The sequence below is a fragment of the Pezoporus occidentalis genome, unplaced genomic scaffold (assembly GCF_034315485.1).
Source record: "Pezoporus occidentalis ecotype Australia unplaced genomic scaffold, CSIRO_AGI_Poc_V1 ctg1, whole genome shotgun sequence".
Taxonomy (NCBI): Eukaryota; Metazoa; Chordata; class Aves; order Psittaciformes; family Psittacidae; genus Pezoporus; species Pezoporus occidentalis.
In genome coordinates this window covers 16,039,796-16,053,914 of record NW_026912778.1, presented here as the reverse complement: position 1 = coordinate 16,053,914, position 14,119 = coordinate 16,039,796, and positions in this window count along the sequence as shown.

The window sequence follows — 14,119 nt, the reverse complement described above, 5'->3', positions numbered from 1 at the left end:
ATAACTGTTTAAGTTTTCTCCTAAAACCCTGAGTGCTTGGTCTAACATTTACAGGTGCTTTATGTTTCCAGTGGTAGGATTTTCATCACCTTTTGAATCAAGAAAACAGTTCACTATTCCCCCTCATCTCATTCTCAGACATACAGGCTGACTTTTGGTAAAGTTTTAGCTGAAGCAGATATATAAAGCAAAGAATTGTTGCTCAGTGATTTAAGTCTTGCTAAATTATAAGTAACTAAAACCAGGGTCTTAGAATATAAAAGGTCAAGCATTGTTAACTACAAGCACTGCTACCTGTAACTCCATTCACAACCAAACTTCATGCACGACCAAGCAGCCTTCCAGTATCTGAAGGGGGCTTATAGGGATGCTGGGGAGGGACTCTTCATTAGGGACTGTAGTGACTTAAACAGGGGAAGTTTAGATTGGATATAAGGAGGAAATTCTTTCCTGTTAGGGTGGTGAGGCACTGGAAAGGGTTGCCCAGGGAGGTTGTGAATGCTCCATCGTTGGCAGTGTTCAAGGCCAGGTTGGACGAAGCCTTGGATGAGATGGCTTAGTGTGAGGCGAGCCTGCCCATGGCAGGGGGGTTGGAACTAGATGATCTTAAGGTCCTTTCCAACCCTAACTGTTCTATGATTCTATCTCCAATGCATGACAAGCCATTGGGAACATAAGAAGGCCTCCTGCAAGCGAGAAAAAATAATCCAGTTTCAGCAAGACTGGCACAATGTCTGATCTACCTAAACAGATGATGTTCCAGGGTTTTCTGACCCAGTGAATAAAACGGAACATCTGAAAAAGTTTAACAATAATACCTACTTATAAAAAACATGTAAACATATACATGAAGGCTACAGAGGGCTATGGCCATGATCCTCATAATACAACAAATCAAAACCCCTTTGTCACTCATAAAACGAACCTTAAACAAACTACGCTGTCTGTTCTGTGCTTCTCTTTCTGTGACCACAGATGTACAAAGCAACCAGTAACCTTACTGCACGATAAGACATGAACAAATCTTGCAAACATGAACATCTGCACCTCCTCATCCATCTTCAGCTGAATAACGCAGAGTGACCAATCAAGGAAGTAGGGAAACGCAACCTTTTCACAAATAAGATGGCATGTGAACAGAGATACTGATACTTGAACCTATTAATACGCATTCTTTTGCTTTCTATATATATATATTCTTACATTAACTTTTATTAAGCCCACCTTCCACTTTAACAAGAGCATCTGCTAAAAAAACAAACAAATAATCCACCCAAAAAAGCTGTAAGCACTGCAGTACACATGCTCATTCACTGCAATGAATCCCTGGGAGAGACACTAATTCAGTCTGCAGAAACCACAGGGCCACATTAGCAAACTTCACTGCTGGGGACAGTGCCACCACAGGATGGGTTGGGTTGGGGTTTTTTTAAACTCCTATTTTTCAATGCAGCTCAGGTACAGTTAGTTCAATTGTTTCATTCCATGCTCCAGTGTACAGATTGAAAGCTTATTAAAAGCTTATTTGAAGTTTATTCTTGCCCCCACACATTAATTTCAATCTCAAATTGAAGTGGAATGTCTACCTTGCCTGAGGTTGAAAAAGAGATGCTTCTGTTTAAAGCATCACTGTTCTAGTAGCAATAAAATCTACATACTTACTTTAATTACCTAGAAATGCACTGCGCCTTGCAGAGTGGGTGGACAGCATTAGTAGTCCAAATGTGATGTCATCTGAGCAAGTCTTCTTTGGCACAGTCTTCTGAAAAACAACAACAAAACCCCACAGTTCTATAAAGATAAATCCATTCAGAACAACTTCCCTTAACTAACGAAAAACTCATTTCAGTAAGCAAAAACTAACTATACATTAGGGATTTCCATACACAAACACTCTATTTCACAAGGAAATGGCTCCATCTACTACCCGTCACAAATTCTGTATTCCTACATACCGTGCTCTGTTTTAAATAGACATGCGCCAATTTCATAATGTAATCTCACTGCTGACAATACTGCTGGGTTAACTTCTACTTATCATTACTGATACTTTCTATTTAACACTCCCATGTGGCCAAGCATATTAAAAAAAATAAAAGAACTTCAAAATCCCTGTTCTTTGACTCCTTGTCCCCTAGTAGATACAATATAGATAGAAGAAGCTGTAAAGCTGAGAAAGAAGAATGCCAATGTATGAAGAAGGTCTACTGGACAAGACTAATGAGTTAAGAATGGGAGACTTATCATCTACTTATCTGTCCAGTAAAATGAAATATTCTAATGTCAGAAATCAATGTTTTTAATCAAATACTAGCGTATACAGAAGAAATGACAAACTCTATGGGACAGAAAAAGTGCCTAAGTGCCATTTTAAAAATCAATAGATGCAAGTTTATGAGAGATTACTTTTCATTTTTATGCCAGCAATACAAAGATTAATCTAACTCAATATAAATCATCCATAAATTTAACTACTCATATAAAGGTAGTACCAGTTTAATGAAAATTTTGAAAAGCAGTTTCACTTGTTTTAATGAAAAAAAGTTTGTGATCCTTTTGACTTAGATAAAGTGATAATGCTTGCCCTGGGTTTAGCAGTAGCAGTCATTTTTTCTCCTTCTTAGTAGCTGGTGCAGTGCTGTGTTTTTGACTTTCAGCCTGGGAACGGTGCTGATAGCTCCAATGTTTTTAGTTACTGCTCAATGTTTGGTCTGGCCAAGGACTTTCTGAGCCTCATGCTCTGCCAGGAAGGAAGGGAAGCCGGGAGGAAGCAGAGACAGGACACCTGACCCAAACTAGCCAAAGAGGTATTCCATATCACAGCACGTCATGCCCAGGATGTATCAGAGAGTTACCCAGAAGGGGTAGGACTGTGGGGTTGGACTAGGTATGAGTCGGCGCTTGGTCGGGGCGAGTTATTGGTCGGTGGGTGGTGAGGTGTTTGTTGTATTCTCTTCCCTTGTTATTTCCCTTATCATTATTATTATTGGTGGTAGCAGCAGTGATTTTGTGCTATACCTTAGTTACTGGACTGTTCTTATCTCAACCCAGGGGAGTTGCATTCTTTTGATTCTCCTCCCCATCCCTCCAGGAGCAGGGGGAGGGCAAGAAGGGGGGGGGAGTGAATGAGCTGCCTGGCTGGGTTTAAAACACAACAATGCTTCAATTACCTTTGATGTTAGAGGTTTCTATGGCACCACCTCAATTGCACTAGAACTCATAAAAAGTCCTCCAGCTTAAACAAAACCTGGGTGTAATAGCAGGCAGCAACAAAGCAATGTGAAGGCCTGAGACTGAATCTTAAGACACAACTGCCTGTTGTTTAAAAGCAAGTTAAATTGACAGCTAAATTTCTTAAGGGGTTAAAAACATTCTCAGTACTAGAATGTATGTCCTGATTTTTCCGCCAAGCCGATCAAACCAGCACATTCTCAAATTCTTTCCCTGTCTCATAAGGCTTTTTCTTCATAAAAGCCAAATCCATCAACATAATTTATAAGTTTCTAAGTATCTTCTTCCTGTCTCATTTTCCAGCACCTTCCAGTTACTCTTCACCTTGACGCAGACTACTCTCTTGATTTTATTATTCTTTCCAGATCTTGCAAAATAAAACATTTTCCCTCTTCTCCTTCAAATCTCTATACTATTTGGCCTTGCTTTATGCAGTCTTTTGCTTCTATAGTCTTATCTTCCTCCTTGCTGATCTACCTTATTCTGTTCTTAGAAACAACTACTGGTTTAATTCACTCACTACGACTCACTTCTTCATTTGAAACCTTGTCCCCCTTTCCGAGGTCATCCTCCTCATTTTCTACATCAGCGAAATTCAGATCACAAGCTCTTCAAGGCTGAAACTGTATCTTATTATCTATGAAACATCATGCAAAGCCTTAGCGAGCACAGCATGTTCAACTAATGCTTCTGAGCTGGGGAAAAAAAAAAAAAAAAAGACCAATTTGAAGAAAAATGAAATACAGTATTTTAACAACAAACAAACATTTTTGGAAAACATATTTTAAGCAAAATTGCCGAGATGCTAGAGCTATCATGGAACTATAATAGTTGTTCCAAACTCCAGTTTCATAGTTTCATCCTCAACCACCCAACTGCTGGTAGTAGCTTGATTACATATAATGAATATTGCTGTTGTGGATGGCAAGAAAAATTTTATTAAATCATTTTACTACATGAAAATTGTCAGTGAGGAAAGTAAGTATATGTGTGAGACTCTGCATTCCTATTCTGACAGTCCTTAGAAACTGCTATTCATGCTGCTACTTGCTTTTCTACTCACAGTCAGAGGAAAATCCTGTTTCCTTCAGAATATTTGTTGTTACTATGAAAACTACGTTTAAATAAACACAAATCAAGGCCACCCTAGCTATTTTGCAGTCCGTTATATTTTAAAGCAGAACTATTTTAATACTTGAAATTAATTAAAATTTGTGACTACTATAAAATTTGTGAAGATTATATATTGGTTACTGAAGGCCGAAAAAGCGTAATTTGCATTATTGAGCTGGGAATTCTCAAGAAACAAAAGCAGCAAGATAACAAAGTTTTCTTCACAATCACCATTCCTAAGTCTATGAGAAGTTTCTCTAAACCCATCAGGAGGACACACTAAAATTCTCCACTGAGACTTGATAAAATCCTGCAAGTTAAACATAATGAGGTAAACTTCAGTCCACTGTTTAGCATAATTAATCAGTAATGCAAATACATGCAAGACAGGAAAGAACCAGAGAAATGTCTTTTTGACAGAAATCTAGCCCCTTCTGCTTTTCAACTATTAACTCCATGTTATAGGACAGCAGAGTGGGATTACAGAAATTCCCATTTAGGAGGTACTATCTTTTGTTCTTATACTGAGGAAAAAAAAAAAAAAATCTTACTCTTTGGCTATTAATGGACGTATGTTGTACAGTATCTGTCTAGTATAAACAGAAATCTTTAGATGGCACCCTTTCAGTTTCATCTCTCCCTTAGTAAAAGCACCTATTCACTATGGTCTTTAAAGGGAAAAGTCCTATTTCTTAAGCTCAAGTTACACTTTCTTTTCCTTTTTAGTACTGAAAGCGAGGTCTAAGTTACAGTCTTTTAAAAGAAATACATCAAAACCATTTTTCCCCTAATACAACGGGAAGATAAGAATTTAACCACAGCTTAAAGCTATTCTTTTAATTTCAGAAGGATTTATTTTACATACCAAACCAAACCGAGTCAGGCAACCCTGCAGTCAGTGAAACACAGTATCACATAATTCTGTTCAGAACAGTGATTCCCTGGTTAACAGTCACAATATCTTTCACCAAAGTATCATTAAGTGAGTTCTTCAGGGGCAGCACAGCACAGTTCTGACAGCTCTGCTCTCTTCTTCCCCACCACAAGAAGGCACCTTCCCCTCCCATCACCCCTCTGACACACCACAATATTCTCAGTCCCCATCCGCTTCCAAAACAACCCAATGTTATGCCTGTCTTCTCAAGACCCATTGGCTTGTGTTCTCCCACCCAGCACAGACCCATCTTGTGTTCTCCTACCCAGCACAGACCCAGCCATGCTGAAAAAAAAAAAAAAAGCCAGTGCCAATTGTATTGCACTCTCTTAAAAGAGAGTGACACCTTTCTCTCTACCTAGTTTGCCATTTTTCTCCAAACTGTAGGAAAACTACAAGCAGAGATTTCTCTCTCTCCTACAAACATGGTTGTAACTGGTCAATGATTTTAAAAGCTATTGGTGAACATGTGAGGAAGGAATGAGAGAAAACAAGGGAAAAAAGCATAAATCACGTTTTCTTCGGAAATCAGGCTTAAAAAAAGGCAACACCCTACAGCTTTTAAAGGAGAAAAATTTTACTTGTTTACTGAGCCAAGGGAAATAAGCAAACTTTGGCAAAACATTTTCACATTTCCCTTGACCTTTACACTTATGTTTCAAATACAGCATTAGGGGTCTAAGGACTGGGGAAGTTACTCCATTTAACAAGCCAGGTTTCCCCTAACATACCTTGAAGTTTTTGGATGACTGATGAACACCTAAAACTGTCACACATTCATCTGAAAAATTATGAACCTTTTACCTTACGACACCACACACTCTCTGAATTCATAACCAACTCCTTGCCAGCACCCACCAAACTGGTGCAATATTATCCTGTCAGGGCACATGTCAGTAAAAAGGCAAAAGCCAGACTCTGACATGACATTAAGCACTCACTGAAACAGCCAAACACATCAAATTATCTCAAATGCCAGAAACTAATATTTATGTCATTAACAACTTTAACCAAATGTAGAAATGGTGAGTTATGTCTTATTTACAACAGCAGCAGCATTCTCAGAATTGGAAATATGAAATTAGCTATTAACACTATTTACTTTAAAGTATACTTTTCTAATCAGATCCTAGTATCTCATACTCTCATTCTCCAAGATCATGATTTTATATTTAGAAATGTAGATTACCTCAAGACTTTTAATGTACACATTGGAAAAGTCATACATTAACTTCCCTTCTTCCTACAAGAACCACTTGTTACAAGATGGGCCACCTCCTCTATGTTCACAAATACTTGCCACAATATTATTTAAAAGCAAGTACTGGAACTACCTGGATATCTACTAGTTCAGCAGATAGAGATGTTTATGGTATCCGAGATCATCCTTCCGCCAGTATTGAGATATACAAACTTCTGGAGCTGCGAGCTGAAAACTTGCAGATGATGTAACAATACCATACCCTTCTTATAAAGCACTTAAAATTCAGACATCATGCTGGATGATTAGCCCATTCCCAGGTTCTCCTTCTCTTCTGTGTGTCCCACAGCAACACCACTAACACATGGTTAGTTACTAATTAAATTCTGCTCTGGCTGTAATAAGCAATGCTACCCTAAGGTATACTCTTCACTGAGAAATTATCAGTGTGGCACAAGAAGGGATTTCATACAACAATTCTAAAGAACCAAAGCCAGCAAGAGTCACATCACTCATCAAGACTTGAAAAAGTTAGTAGAGATGCAAACCTGTTTCTGAAGGCCCAGGACACAGGTAAGTTTAGTCCTTGTCCTTGACATATATAACTAAGCTTTTCCCACCGAGTAGTAATTACTGAGGAGTAATATACTATTTAACATGCCAGGAGGAAAAAGATGTGCTCTCATTTTGTCCAGTACACAGGGTTACAGTACAGTAATTTGGCACAGAGAAATCTGAAAGCCACTCTCTACTCTGCCAGAAGGGGTTCAAACCATAATCTCTAAGCAGGCTCCACACTTCACTGGGAAGATGCATCAACTCAGAACTTCTCATTTCAGTGGCACTCTTCAGAACATGGAAGAAAAATTAAAAAGTAAAGTTTTGCTGGACAGAGCAGAACCAGCAGTGTGCATGCCCCTCTAGGGAGAAGGGCACCCAAATGACAGAGACAAGTCCTGATTTCCAGTTTCTAATGGCATTTAAAGTTTTAAATGGAAGAAAATACAAAATAGGTTTTGGAACACAGGCACTCACCTTTTTCTCCAAGAAAATAACTGGCCTAGTATCTCTCTTTGGCCCAATTAGACCTTAATCATCTTATACACAAGGAAAAGTGGATTTTTAGGGTTTGGGGTTTTGTTGGTTTGTTGTTCAGGTTTTTTAAGGCGACATCAACAAAACCTCTTCCTCCTCACCCCTTTGTTTTTTTCTGAACAAAAGGGAGAGTCACCACAGGGGTTTGGTCTGAGTCCAATCCCATAGGTGTGCCTGAGGTGTGGTTTGAACATGCCTTTGGACAAGTGAATGCCTAATTTACAGATTGCCTAATTTAAGAATAGTAAACAGATTTAGATGCCAAGATGCTCAGCTGTGACAAGATTATGGAAGATCTGAATGAGAACAAAACTTCAAAGTGTTTGAAAAACTTTAGTAGTGAAAACATAGAGACCTGTAAAATTTAGCCTACACATGGTTAAAATTTTATTTGGGGCTAGACACCCACAGTCCATCTAAACCACAGTTTTGACTTCTCTGTATTATTTTATGGATCTGGCCATATAGCAAAATAACATACATAAAAAAAAAACCTTCTCAGAGAAACCTGCAAATAACCTTTTAATGGAACTCTAAATGGACCTCTATAGAAGAGCAAAGCCATGTATATTTTTAAAATCCACTTTAAATGTACCTGACTTACTCCAAGAACTGTTTTCTTCTGGCTTATATGAGCATAATAAACTAGCACCACTTATCTGGTGGTACCAGGCTGCCATTGTGGGTAAATGATGATAGCTTCAAAACTGAATCTTTCTTATATTCTCTGAGATTATTAAACACATAGATTTAAGGACTAAACATTCAAGTAGAAGCGTTTATGCCTAATTTGGCTACATTTTTATCATGAAGATGAGGAATGTCCATAGTATCTACTAAGCTTCATAAGCTCCATTCTCGAAATACAAGCCTTTATCAGTCTTGAATCTCATGGGTATACCTAATTTTTAAGGAACTATATGTAATAAAGTATTAATGCTACTAATGATGATTTTATAATATACTCAGCAATACTCCTCAGAACAGCAGTGCAGAATTAGAAAACTAATTCAGTGATTTTAATGACAAAATGTAACAGCTGGAAAGCATCCAAAGTGTGCAACATGAAAGTGCTGAAAGAATGAGAAGCCTTGTTGCTTCCACATAATACTAAATATATGACAACCGCAGAGTACCAAAACTTTTTACATATATGATTATATATTCTGAAAGCAGCTATAATTAAGAATTTATATTATACACAAAAAGTATGGTAAGGGAATATTAAGACTATAAAATTAAATACTCAGGCATGAGGTATGTAAAAATTAAAGTGGCTTTTGCATTACAAAGGAATTTTGTGGCAGCAGTAAGGGTTGAGAATGTAATCCTTCAGGGCAACACACAACTGCATTAACTATGAGTCTCTTTCCTTTTCTGTGATTTTGTATTTCACATCTTTAACTCTTGCAGCAAATTAAGAGGCGAACCTCTGACAGTTTCAAATTACTACAGACACCCCCAATAACTGAGTTAACAAAACAGCCAAATGCAGTACTAAGCTATTTTCCCCAGGGGAACCACCCACAACAGTGAATGAGATACCTTCCAATGGATATAGCCGAATTTGCTTATGCCACAGATACATTGAAACATCGGAATCTCATTTTAGACTCTGCTACATAACTGAAGCTGTACTTCCTATACCTATTATTATCCTGAAAGACCACTAAATTCAAAATTATAATACTAATACCACTAATAACCAAGACTACTAACAACAATTCAGTATTAGTAGAAGATGAGAGACTCAGTTGAATGGTTTGGTGACTGTCCATAGTTTCACAGGTGCTTTTACCTCCTCCAGAGAGAAAGTTGCCTTAAACCAGTTACTGCTCCCCCAGCAGCAAAGTGACTCTCTCCTGTTCTTGTGCCACCCCTTCAGTGGCACCAATACAGCTTCTTACACAGCAAAACAGCTCAATTAACATAGAAAAGTTAAAAATACTTATGAAATAAATAAATAGAAGAATGTCAGGAACAACTATTACTGTCTTTGCTATGCAGCTATCAGTCGTTACCATAATACAATTTGAATATCTACCAAAGTCTTTTCCTCAAGAAAGCCCAACTCATTGCAGTGCGATGAAAAGGAAGGCACCCTAGCTGTAATTCCACCTCTTCCTAACTATGCTGTGTGCTTTGTATTGAAAACTGTATTAGAGTACATATTTCCTGTTCTAAAAGAAGACCTGTCCATACTCTTCAATGTATGAAATTAGGCTGAAGCTGTGAGGCTTTAGACAGCAAGTTATACATAGCTCCTGAAGAGGTGCCAATAGCTAAAATAGCAACTTTTTTTCAAATGATGACATTACCTAGCGAAAAAACCTGCATTTTTGATTCATAACTATAATCAACACAAGTCTATTATTTTCAGGGGAAAAAAAAATCATACTATTCAAGTTAATAACATTTCATATGAAGCACATGTGAGGAGGGTGGGGGTCAACATCTCTACTAATGATTTTTATCTTCAATTTTGCACAAATTTAGAAAAAAAAGAAGAAAATATAGCAAAAATAGACAAAAATAGCAAAAGCTCAAAGCTCTTGAAAGCGGCTATTTCCTTGGCAACACCAATCCATCCATCAAGATACAGGACTTGGGTGAAATCCTGTGCTAACAAGGTAATTATCCAACACTACAAATTAAATTTAAAGTAATTACTGCTCATTTTTAACATTGTTAAGTACAGAAAGAGTAAAATTACCTACAACACAGAGTTTATGGAACCCTTAGAGATTAATAAAGAAAATACTCTGCTTTCCTCACACATCTTTATTTTACCTGTGTGTGTTAAACTTTTCTGCGTAAGAACATGAAGTAGAAGAAACAGAAAATAAGATATGGCTGAATGGCACCTTGAACCATTACATATCAACCTGGGAGTTATTTCATTTCCTCTTTAGACTGTTTGTTAAAAAGAGGTAACTCTTGCCTTATCAACAAAATTCTCGCATCTTAAAAATATCGGCAACCACATTTGACCAAACCCCTCCTAACCCAATGTAATGTAAGGTAATGTTTGGTAATCCAAAACCAGTGCCTGCAATGTGTCTGAAAAAGTATGTGAAAAGGATATATAGGAAAATCAAGTTTATTTTGAAAAAATGAATGCACATACTTGTCCTGTCAAGTAGAATTCCTCTACTCTAACAACCAAATGCTGTCAAACTTCAAATAACAGCCCCCAAGCCCATAGATATTCATAGACAAATGGATTTTATTCCTGTAAGATTGAACAGTGTGAAACAACCACAACTGGTCAGACTGAACTCTGCCAGGACTACCACAACTGAGGTGTATTCAAGTGCTTCTTTCACTAGAGTATTTGCTTAAACAATCTTCCTTCCTTCTGGCACACCTGTCACCCGGAGAAATGATCCAGGTTAAATATAACCACATTCAAAAAAAAAAGGGTAGTTAATTTTAACCTGGATCATTTTGGGCGAGTTCAGTGACAGGACACGGTTCCACGAACCGCTGTGCTGGTACAGCTGAGGGAGGCAGCAAAGAGGTGAGAGCTAGGATCAAGGACGACAGGCCTGTTTTAGTCAACACTGCCACCAACAGCAACACTTATCAAACTGTGTCACAGGAAAAATAATACTTAAGGATTTGGAGGATCAGGACCTCCGATCAGCCAATCCACCTTTACATGCAACTTCATATCACACCTAGAACTATATCTGATTTCCCCTGTGCCTCTCAGTACGTCAATTTTCAACATGTACATGAAAACAACAGCCTTACAAAATTGTCACTACAAACGACTGATTTGTTTACTTCTCCTTATGAAAAAAAACAATCTAAATTTATATCCAGGCCAAAAGTACCAGGAATTTGGAAGTGAAGACAACAAAAAATCCGAAACTGTCTTAACAGAAACACTAAAATGAAGTGCCACGATTTCCAGCCCCTCGCTGGTCATATTTCACATAGCACAGAGCATTTCACACACTCATTTTAAGAATGCACGTAAGTCGAGACAAGACTGGGGGCTACTGAGCAGTCCTCACCTTTAACAACGCACTGAGGGCACCGCAATAAAGTTATCAGATAAAAAAACAAAACCAAAACAACCTCATCAAAGTGCATGCTCAACCCTGCACCCCGCAGCCCAGGCCACCTGAAGCAGGGACACGCCGCGCCTCGAGGGCCGGGAAAGCTGTCCCGCCGCAGGGAGTGCCCGGGGCCCGCCACGGCTCAGCCGCCGGGCCAGCACCTACCACTGTGTCTGTGGTAAAGCCGCCCGCCAGGCGCGCAAACGCTTCCCGATCACGACGCCGCACGGAGCCGCCGCAGAATCCCCTCAACCCCCTAAAGCGTGGGGGTCCCTCCAGCACCAGCGGGACGAGCCGCTAAACGGAGGTGAGCGGCGGTGTGGAGGCAGCGCTCGCGGTTCTGCCCGCCCCACTGCCGAGGGGCCGGCGGCGGCTCGACACGGCACAGCGCGGACAAGGCGACGGGGCATGCCGGGGAGTCCCACGGCTACCCTGCCTGCGCGCAGCCCGGGCGGCGGGGCCGGGAGGGGCCCGGACGGGCGTTGGGCCAGGCGGGCAGAGCTCCAAACGTGCCCGGGAGTTGTGACAGGAGCAAAGTGGGTCACCGGGCCTAGCGGGTGCCCCGCGAATGTCCCCGGCCCCCGGCGGCGGCCGCCCCCGCCGCGCCCTGCCCAAGGGCAGCCGCTGCCCTCCCCGCACGCAGCCACCGGGGCAGCGGCAGCGGGGGACCCGCCGGCGCTGTCAAACTTTACCGGCCCTGCTCCGTGGCGCACCCCGCCATCCCTCCCACAGCAGCCAGGTCCGGCGGAGCCGCCCTCCCCGCCCCACCCCGCAGCGCGCTCCTCACCCTGCCCCGCGCGGCCCTTGCCCGCCCGACCTCTCCCGGCGCCCGCCGTCCCGTGCGCGCAGCCCCGAGCCCGCCGCCGGCACAGAGCCTCCTCCAGCGGCAGCGCCAGCAGCCGGGCCCGGGAGTCCCCTCGCGCACCGCGCCTGCGCCGCCCGAGCCCACCGCCGAGCTACCGCGGCGCCTCGCGCCACCGCGCGTGCGCCGGGGCGCACTGCACCCCGCGGCACTCCGTGCGCAGGCGCACTACGTGCCGCGCCAGCCTGACCTCGCCTCACCTTACCTCACCCCCGCTCCGTGAGGGGAGGAAATAAATGGCCGCCATCGGTCATCGCCGCGGGCGGTGGTATAACCGCGGGGTCGTGTCCTGGCGCGCCGGTGCCGGGGAAGCCCGGCTCGGAGATACCCGGCAGTACCACGTCTCTGGCTCGGAGCATCGGGGCTTGCCCAGCCGGCGGTAGCCGGGCTGCGAGTGGGAAGCCGGGGAGTGAGGATGGCCCGGCCGCCCTCCGCCTCCAGATATTGGCGCCGCGGGAGGCTGCCAGCGATGTCGCAGCGGCTGCTGTCGCTGCCAGACGGGATGCTCCAGGGCTGGTTTTGCAGGCGGGCGCGCAGCCCGGAGCCGAGCCCTCGGCAAGGGATGTTCTGAACGGAGGCGCTTGCCTACTGAAATAGTACACCTGGCGCAAGCCGCCGATCCGGCAGTGCCCGAGCGTGTGACACGGTGCCCGGCCATATGGTGATTCCCAGGGGGAAATCCGGATGATCTGGGAACAGACGTGCCAGCGCAGGTTCTTTAGGGGTCGCGCACCCCAGGGTGGCGGTGGTCTGCGATCTCTTTGATCTCTAAAACGCAAGGGAGTGGCAGAGAGCAGACTTGACAGTCTCCGTCCTTTTGCTTGTGTGCAATGCTTTTAGTACCAGTTTATGAAACAGCCTTACCTAACATTAAAAATAAGTGGTCCTAGCTGAGTTTTATATCTCAACACATAATAAAATCTGGTACCTTTAAAAATATTGTATTAATATTGCACGGTTTATACAATTTGTATCGTACGGAACTAATGGCCATTGAGGTTGAGGAGATTCCTGGAGTACCAAATGGAAGGCTCACACCAGAAACTGTCCTGCTGACTGAAAGGCAGCAGTTTAAACCCACTGTTCTCATTTGCTAATCTTTACCGTTTGGGGGGTGGTTTTGTGTGACTGGAAGGTAAAAGAGTAATTGTGGACTTGACAGTTGGAGTTCCCTGTATGAGGCTGAAATATTTTTGTTAGGCAGCCTACACAGTGATGAGGTGTAAATTTCTTCAGAAAATGTGTCATTTCAGCACTGGAGGACGCAGCTATAGTGGTAGTTTGCAGGACTATATCTGGTAATAAAATTACTGCTGTTGTGTTTGTGTGTTGGTAAAACAAAAACTGCAGTATGTGGCTATATGCTTGACTTTGCAGAGAAAATTGTGAGACAGACGAACTAATAAATACAGCATCAGGTATCATAGCTAATCAGAGAGATGCCTAATGGATACTGCACAGTCTTGATGTAATGGATTCCAGCCATACTGCATGACTGGAATATGCTTAAACATGCAGTGACTCTGTTAGCATAAAACTGGTCTGTATGCAGCAAGACAAAGCAGCACGCTTTTCTGTAAAATACAACATTGCTCAGCAGTAAGGGTATGTAAATA